The following is a 4868-nucleotide window of genomic DNA, read 5'->3' as shown; positions in this document are numbered from 1 at the left end:
TTTTTTTTTTTTTTTTTTTTTTTTTAAGGGGGTCCTCACCCTATGGGGCCCCCCCCCTGGCCACAGCTGGGATCCTCCTCCCAGCTCCGGGCGTTTCGCCGATTAAAATCCTTCCAAAGCAAATAGAATCCATTTAATAATAACTTTTAAGTGCTCTAGAGCCTCTTGAGCCTTTCCTAGATACTCTTGTACAATGTGTTTTAAAGAAGAAATGATAGCAGAGGTGCTGCCCCCATTAGATAGTTTCAATCCATACCTGTACAGCTTCATTAAACCCATTTTTACAGATGCCAGTAGATTTTCCCAGTCAAACGGCATCTTTGGAACAGCTGATGACAAAATGCAAAAGACCCCAGAATCAGCAAGTCCATCACAGTGATGGTGGTGGGAACAGTGATGGGGGACCACGATGGGGTCACCTGCGTTTTAATCCCACAACATGGCATTTTTTAGGGAAGAATGAGGCTAGGAAGGTGAATTTTGGAAGTTGAGTGTCAGTTCAAACCGCGCTCCGCTCGCAGTAGCTGTCCCGCTGAGCAACTTGATCACTGGGGACATTTAAAACTCGGTGGGACAAAAACACTCGTAGAGGAGCAGCCCTGGGCTGGCAGGGATGTGGCTGGATCGTTTCCATGCCCACTGTCTGCCAGTGGGTATCGCTTACACTAAAGGAACCAGTAACACTAGCCACCCGCATTTCCCTGCCATGGGCATGGGGGGATGCCTGTTTCCAGCCACGGTGGCCAACACCCTAACCCTCCCTGCTGGCTTGCAATGGGGTGCAGGGCATTTTAGGGTGCCCAGGAGAAAGCTGAGTGTAGGACCCCTGTCCCCAGCCCCTGCTGTGCTCCAGCTGGGTGGCGGGTGGGTGCCAACCCCTCTGCCGTCCCCCGCCGGCGTGAATGACCCACGCCGCAGCCTGGCCGCCTGCCTACTGTCACAAAGGAGCTTCCTTCCCAGTTTATTTTCAGCGCTGGGATATTATTAACCGCTGAGGCACAGTCTCTGTTCTAACCACCCTCGCTTTTTGCCTAAATCGCTTTGTTTTCGCCCGCCGCTGGCGTGGCCGCGGTGCCGCCGGGGTACCGGCTGCGTCACGGCTGCTGTTGAGGAACAGAGGGCACGGAGGAGCCTGATCCTGCACGGAGCTGAGGGCAGGCAAGGCAAGGAGCTCGGCAGCTCACAGGATTTCCGCCTGCTGTCTTTGGATTAGCCCCTGGGTTTTTCTTTTTTTTTTCCTTTTTTTTCCTTCCTCTATTCTTCAACTTCTTTTAATAAGTGCAACATCTTGGGTGTTGCTGTCTGTCTCTTTCTGTACAAGTTATTTTGCTTTATTTCTCTTTTTTTTGGCCTTTTTCCTTTCATTTTCTTTTCCCATTTTCCCTATTTTTTCTTCTGTTTTCCTTTGCCTTTTTCTCCTTCTTTTTCTCCTTCTTTTTCTCCTTCTTTTTCCTCCTTCTTTTCCTCCTTCTTTTCCTCCTTCTTTTCCTCCTTCTTTTCCTCCTTCTTTTCCTCCTTCTTTTCCTCCTTCTTTTCCTCCTTCTTTTCCTCCTTCTTTTCCTCCTTCTTTTCCTCCTTCTTTTCCTCCTTCTTTTCCTCCTTCTTTTCCTCCTTCTTTTCCTCCTTCTTTTCCTCCTTCTTTTCCTCCTTCTTTTCTTTCTTCTTCTCTTTTCCTCCTTTTCCTTTTTTCTTCTTTTCCTTCTTCTACTTGTTTTCTTTCTTCTTCCTGTTTTCCATCTCCTTGTTTCCCTTCTTCTTTTATTTTCATTCTTAATGCAAGAAAAGAGCTTTTCTGGGCAAGCATTGCAGGGATTTTCCATCCCCATCCAGGGGAGGGTGGGGGCTTGGATCCCCTGTGCACAGACCTGCTGCCACCCTTCAGGGGGTCTTTGCCCATGGGGCTCAAGTCATCAGTTCCAAAAAGCTTTTTCCAGGATATTTTTGGGCTGCTGGGAATGTGATGTGGTGCTTGCTAACAGACAGCAAACTCTCATTTCTTTTTTCTTTTTTTTTTCTCCCCTGGTTTTTTCCCCTCCCTTCTTTTGGGTTGCCATTTAAATGCATGATGATAACTTTCACCCTGTTAATTAACAGGAAACATTGGGACAAGACAGGAAATTACATCAGTCTTTTATGAGGAAAGAGCCAAGAAAAAAAAATGCAAGAAAACATAGTTATTAGTGAAAGGAAAGAAAGTGCCAGGGGAGGGAAAAGAAAGAAAAAGAGAAAAAAAGAGGAAAAAACACCATCTCATAGGCCCTGCTTTTCCAAGGGAGGCTGCTCCAGTACTTGATTTTATTTTTATTATGTTGAAAAATATTTGACTAGCAGGGTCACCTTTGCTTGAGCGCGACGGTCCAGCTTCCCAAGGAATTTTTTTATTTTATTTTCATGCTTTTTCTCAGCTTCCTTCCCCAAACTGTGAGGCCTAGGAAGCTCTTGGCCGGGAGACTAATTTTGGTTTGGCTGCTCAGCCCTTCAAATTGGTCCCCACCCAGTGTCATTATCTTGGTTTTAACTTGCAAGGGAAAAAAAAAATCCAACAAAAAAAAAAAAAAAAAAAAAAAAAAAAAAAAAAAAAAAGAAAAAAAAAACCACCCTGTAAGAGCTGGCTCAGCCCTTCTCTACCCTTTTAACCTCACTACACAAAAAAACCTTCTGGCTTCAGCCTCGCTGGTTGGGTTGTGCTGGCAGTGCTGAAGCACTGTGGGCGGTTGCAGGAGGTCCTGGTGATGCTCTTGGTGATGCTCCCCATGCGTGGGGACCTGTGCCTGCTCTGTGGTCCTTCCTCTCCCTCCCTTGGCCATCACGTGGGATCCCTGTTGGGGTGCTGGGTTTGGTGAGCCAGCTTTGGGGGGAAGTCCTGGCTCCTGTGATTTTTCCCTGAGGACGTGGAAAGGCAAGTTTTGCCATTAAAGGAATAATTCAGTACTGCTTGGGCTCTTAACCCTGGTTGTAAATATGTATTTTGCAGATGTATGTAATAAGTGAGGCTGTAGATGGTTAAATAATGAGCAAAATCTATTCAATCTCTATGTGTAGGTCGAATATGTATGGAGATCATTTATTCAATGTATTATTTATATAATTATGTAAGATATAGTCAACATATGATATATATATTCTATAGATGTATAGGTTGAATATATTAAATATATTCATTGTATACTGAATATGTTCCATATTTGTATAGAATTCTATGTAATGCTTACACAGGTTAAAGAGATTTTGTTCATAGAAGCCAGAACTTCATCAATAAGAGGTGACTTTGTGGCTGCTAGGATGGTGGTGGAAATTCAGACATCTGTCACTTTTGCAAGTGGAGAGTGTGGCTGTGGATCCAGTGATTTTTGGTGATGGAAGGCTGTGGGTCGAATTTATGGGTGATAAAAATTGCCAGGTGTCACTGCTGAGGAGGAGCCCCCTCCATGGTGGGTGATGCAAAATAATACCAGAGGAGCTGAGCGTCTGTCTGCACATTGGTGTGCAAGGTGAGGTTTTGAGTAGAAAAGCAGGGAAAATGGGAAAATAGTCAAGAAACTAAGCCATGGGATGAGGCTGTCAGTGACCTCGTGGCTGGGCTCCGGCAGCACCTTCCCAGGCAGAGCGGATGGAGTCAATAACTCCATAAAATCATTCTTTGAGCAGGAATCAAGTAACAGGAGTTTTATTTGGAAAAGGAGCTGGGAGTCTGAAGTTACATCACTGCATTTGAACTGATGAATTCATTTTCTTTGGAAGCCAGTCTGAGACTTTTTAGCTCATGATAAGGAACAAACCCATAAATCATAAGCAGAGGCCTGTAGTTTTACTGTTCTTTGTCACAGCCAAGCATGGAAAATGTATCCTGGGTGTCAAGAGCATGAAGCCTTGGCTTACCTGAGAGTTGCACTGCAGTTATTTTCTGGAGAAGCTGGTGTGCTGCTGGGCTTGCCAAGCCCCAGATTCCCTGGGCTTTATCCCTGTGTGAGGATGCTCCTGCATTTTAGTGATGCCCAAATCCTTTGGGCTTCAGCGCCATGGGAGGATGCTGCTGCATCCCAGTGATGCCCAGTTCCCATGGGCTTTGTCCCTGTGGGAGGATGCTGCTGGCTGTTGGTGACACCCCAAATCCCCCAAGTTTTGTGCCCATGGGAGGATGCTGCTGGCTGTTGGTGATGCCACCTTGGTCATGGAAGGTCCCCTCTCAGGACTTTGCCACCAGAATTGGGGTGAGATGAGCCACGAGGAGTTTTGAGGCTTTTTTTTAACCTGTGTGCTGCTGACCTGCCCCATTTTATGGCCCGGGGCAAACCTCTGCTGGCCTCTGTCTGCGAGAAGGGGGTGCCAGCTCTGCCGGAGTGCCGGGAGGGTTAATTACTTAATGAATATAATATTCTCTGTAATTGCTGCGCGTTATTAATCCAGAGCAAAGTGAGAGGCGAGGGGAGGGGTGTGCATGTGCATGGCCAGGCTTGTGAACTCCTTCCCAACGCCATCCATCCTGTCTGTCCATGCCCTGATTGCCCCTTGCCCGGGCCGGGGCTGGTGCTGTCCATGTGTCCGTCTGTCCGTCCATCCTGGGTGGTGACCCTGGGATGTACGTATTCCATGTACGGCGTGCTCCGCCGCCTGCTCTTAGGAATAGGCGTGATTAGATTATGAAGGCAGACAGAAGTAATGATTAACTTTTTCAGTCTGCCTGCTGTCTCCAGTCTGGCGCTGGGTGTTTTTTTTTCCCCCTAAGTAGGCCCTGGCCCCGCGTCGACAGGGTATTAGGTTGTAAAGAAAGCCAGGAGGAATGAAGGCAAGGGAGGGAGGGGAAAGGGGAGGGAGGGAGCCTTTTCCATCGGATCCGGGACTGGAATTTATTGGCAGGGGGAGAGGGA

At 47.1% G+C, this 4868-nt stretch overlaps 1 protein-coding gene across 2 annotated transcripts in view; it reads left to right on the top strand.

Moving 5' to 3' along the window:
• The window catches only part of SMAD7 (SMAD family member 7), a 25854-nt gene that overhangs the window by 9669 nt on the left and 11317 nt on the right, over positions 1 to 4868 (top strand). The window lies entirely within an intron of this gene.

The sequence above is a fragment of the Geospiza fortis genome, unplaced genomic scaffold (genome assembly GCF_000277835.1).
Source record: "Geospiza fortis unplaced genomic scaffold, GeoFor_1.0 scaffold488, whole genome shotgun sequence".
NCBI classification, from domain to species: Eukaryota; Metazoa; Chordata; class Aves; order Passeriformes; family Thraupidae; genus Geospiza; species Geospiza fortis.
Note: the sequence above shows the minus strand (reverse complement) of the source record. Positions and strands in the feature narration are given on the sequence as shown.